Here is a 4,254-nt window from a genome sequence, read left to right as displayed (position 1 = left end):
TCAGATTTTTCATTTCTCTTTTACAATGATTGTAAAAGCCTCATGTCATTTGTAAAGAAATACACTCAAATTTTACACCACTCGTGTGTAGTCTGTTTGTCAAAAGCCGAATCCCGTGCACACCTGGCCAAAACCCCTCGTCCCGCGGAACAAGGGACCCTGCAAGAAATCCCGGTCCGCGGCATGGTTCTATATGAATCTTTTGGTAATTGGATTTTTTTCCCCCTTGAATTGAATGAGGGCTTGTTTCACATCAATGACTACACTATGTGACAATTGTTGATTAAGTTACATAAATCAAAGGGTTCTGCTATCATGTTAGCCATAGGTATCACTAACCGGTATTGGTCCCAAATGCACTGCATTGGTGTGGCAGAGGTGGCCAGGGTATCTCCACAGAAGCAAGGCTATACCCTTCTCTGAGTATCATGATCCTGGCATGTGTCACCAGTGAGGTAAACTGTTTAAATTGGTTTCATGTCATTCTTGTGGCTTTTCCCGCTGGAATGATTTTAGAATACCCATTTGTTATTTGAAAGCACAGTGCAGGGAAATAAGAAGCTGTGCAAATTTAAGAATTGAGTTGTCTAAATTGTTTACTTCCAATACTTCTGCCATCAAGTGCGTAGAGACCTTTCTCCACTCCAAAAAACAGTTTTTCCATGCAGTGGGTATGAACTGACCAACTGCATGTCCTAAAGTCTAATGAAATTTTGACAATAAACCACCCATGGTTAGTGTTGGATTCTAAAGATTAATAACTGATTCATACTGGAATTTACCAGCTTCTAGTGCTAATCACAAGTACTAGGTGTTTAGGGTACTCTCATTTTTTTCATCATAACAAAAAGCAATTCACTCCCCTTCTATTTGTATTTGATTTTTTACTAGAATAGCTCACAAAACTCAGGGAAATGGCTACTTTATTGTTACTGGTACAATGGTTACCCTGAATTGCCAATTGGTATCTCAATGATATCAATTAGAGTCACCTGGAGTATGAGTCTACGAGCATGCCTGTGAGAATTATCTTGATAACTTTGAGATGGGACAAACACTCCACTCTGGGAGGCGCTGCTCTCTGGGCCAGGATACTGGACTTTGTAAGAAAGAAAAAGTGATCTGAACACAAACATTCATCACTCTTTGATTCCTAAGACTGTGTGAGATCGTGGGTGTGACGGGCCGGCTGTCTCTAGCTCCTCTTGCTATGACTTGCCTGCCATGATAGATTGTAATCACAAACCATAAGCCAGGATAAACCCTGCTTTCCTTAAACTGCTAAACTGGCTAGTTTTATGTCAACTTGACACAAGCTAGGGTCATCACAGCAATAGGAAAAGCAATTTTGATAACTGGTATATTACAGAGGATAGCAATTATGATCAGGCAAACAGGAGAGATGTATTTGAGATGTGTAAGAAAGGAGGAGACCCAAGACCTCTGTTCTCATCCTGAGTGCCACCCACCTAAGGACCTCTGTTTTTCTGTTCTTCCCTGGCCCTGTCTTTCCCTTCTTTCTCTCATGGAGCACAGGACCCATAACACCTTCTGAGACGTTTTCCTGTCCAGCTACAAGAAGGGCTCACAGAAGGAATGCAGTTGTCTTGAGCCCTTATCCTATAATCTCACTAAACTAAGACTACTTCACAAAAGAAGTCTCTAGGTTAGCACTGCCCATTCTTCTGAGAATTACTGTCTCAAAGGTTTTTTCCTCACAATATGTCATCTTTGTTCATAGATAGTTTCTTTTTTACCCTTTCATAGCTTTTACTACCAACTTTCTACTTGAAGGTCCAAGATCCTAGTTCTTCTGTAGCTGAAGTTACTCTACAACCTCCAAGCATCTAGTGGGGAGCCTCATTCTTTTCAAGACTCCTATATACATATACACAAATCTGTAGGTCTTTTCTCCACTTATATGGCAGTAGTCAGTTTACTTTACATTCTGACTGGAGGTTCCCTTCCCTACTCTCCTCCCCTTACACTCCTCCCCCTCCCCTCCCCAGTCACACTGTATCCTTTTCTATTCAGAAAAGGGGAGGCCTTCCAAGGATAACAACCATCATTGGCATGTCAAGTTCCAGTAAGACTAGGTACATCTTCTCCTATTGAGGCTAGATGAGGCAGCCCAGTTAGGAGAAAGAGGTCCAATGGCAGGCAACAGAACCAGAGATTCTCTCTGCTCCCACTGTTAGGAGTTCCACATGAAGACTAAGCTACACTATTGTTACATATATGCAGAGGAGCTAGGTCAGTCCCATACATGAAAAGAGCTTATCTTAATTTCAGTATTTATTATCTAAATCTTCAAACTTGCCAAGTAATTGAGACTATTCACTAAAAAGTAATCATTTGTAAAAGTTAGACTTTGGTCAAACATCTCCTAATCTGTGGATATAGGCAATAAGTGATATGCTAGTTATTTTATATCAGCATCTCTTGTAACCACAAAATCCCAGGCAAATCTATTGTAGGAAAGGTGCCCAAGACATAGGACTGGATAACATCTGAACATCACTGTCATACCCCTCTGAAAACCACTCACTCATATAGAAGAACCCAGAAGAATCTCCATGCAGGTAACAGACAAAGAAGACAAATTAACAAGGATGACGATACAACAGTGACTTAAAGATACCACTCACACAAAAGAAGGACTTAAATATGGGGGAAAAGGCATGAGCCCTCAAATATTTCTGGAAAATTTGACATCTTCATAATTTCACTATGAAAACATAGCACTGAATAGTAAAATTAGTCCTGAAAATTAAGAACAAAATTGGAGGTTCTCTATTTCCCACTTTAAAGCTTAAGCATATAACTAATACAATCAATGAAATAGCTCTGTAAGAATAAGTACATAGACTGGTAGAGTAATGTGGAGATTCCAAAAATGATCACACACACATTCATGAACACAGATACATACATAGACACACATGCACACATGAGCACACATGCATGCACATGTATAAATACATCAACAAACAACCATCAGTAATTCTGGGTCCAGGGGATCCAGTCCCCCCACTTTCTCCCTCTCTCTCTCTCTCTCTCTCTCTCTCTCTCTCTCTCTCACACACACACACACACACACACACACACACACACACACTCCAAGTGATCTTTTACAAGGGCACCGAGTCCATTCAGATAAAGAACAGCCTTTTAACAAATAGTGTTAGGGGAAATAGATATTTTTACACAGAAGTATAAAGTTGTTCCTTATTGGATGCTATAAAAATTAATTCAAACATGTCAAGTTCCAAAATGTAATGCTCAAAATTCTTTTAAAAACTTAAGATAAAATAAAACGTAAGAGAAGCATCATAAATTTGTCCTTGGCAGTAGTTTCATGGGTACTGCAACAACAATAAAAACAGGAGAGTGAACCTACATCAACATAAAACCTTTTATCATCACAAAAGACACGGCACCAAACAGAGGAGCTAGGTCATCCTGTACATGAAGAGCTTCTCTCAATTTCAGCGTGTATCATCTAAAATCCTTAAACGCCTACTATTTATAATATAAACAGAGTATACTAAAAGCAAATGTGAAAACAAAAAACAAATTCAAAAGAATTCTAACATATTTAAAGTTTGATGAAAAATAGAGGACAATGTGCTAAATGGGGCAGGCTGATCACCAACACACAAAACCAACATAACTGATTCCACTGAAAGAAGATATCCACAGTAGCCACACTCATTTGGAAAGAAAGTGCAGCAGTCACCACTACTGGGCATCACAGGAAAGAAAAATAAGTTGGTGTTGCCTTGGTGGGAGGAGTTTTGGTTTTACAACTTGAAAAACCCCTGGAGATTGGTTATCCAAAGAGACAGTGATCAGCACTTGAAGTGCACATTTAAAAATAGTTAAGCTGGTTCATTGTATGCTAAGGAGTATTTTATCACAAGTCTTTAAATGGTAGTTTTACAAAGCTCAGTAGAGACAGTCATAAAAATATAAAAGGTATTCTGTTCAGATTGTCTGCTAAGAATCTTTACATATTCACCCTCAAAAGTCTGAGACTGACTCTTCACTTTGTGGGACTTTTACATAAAAAAGGCCAGTCAAAAATATTATCAGTAGAACAATGATTTTTGTTTAAACAAAATGCTTGGGGATGGGCTGCTGCAATGACTCAGAGGTTGCGAGGACTTGGTGCTCTTCCAGAGTACCTGGGTTTGAGTTCTAGCACCCATACATACGGTAGTTTACAGTTGTTGGTAATGCCAGGTCCAGGGA

Source organism: Mastomys coucha, unplaced genomic scaffold, assembly GCF_008632895.1.
Source record: "Mastomys coucha isolate ucsf_1 unplaced genomic scaffold, UCSF_Mcou_1 pScaffold7, whole genome shotgun sequence".
Lineage (NCBI taxonomy): Eukaryota > Metazoa > Chordata > Mammalia > Rodentia > Muridae > Mastomys > Mastomys coucha.
Note: the sequence above shows the minus strand (reverse complement) of the source record.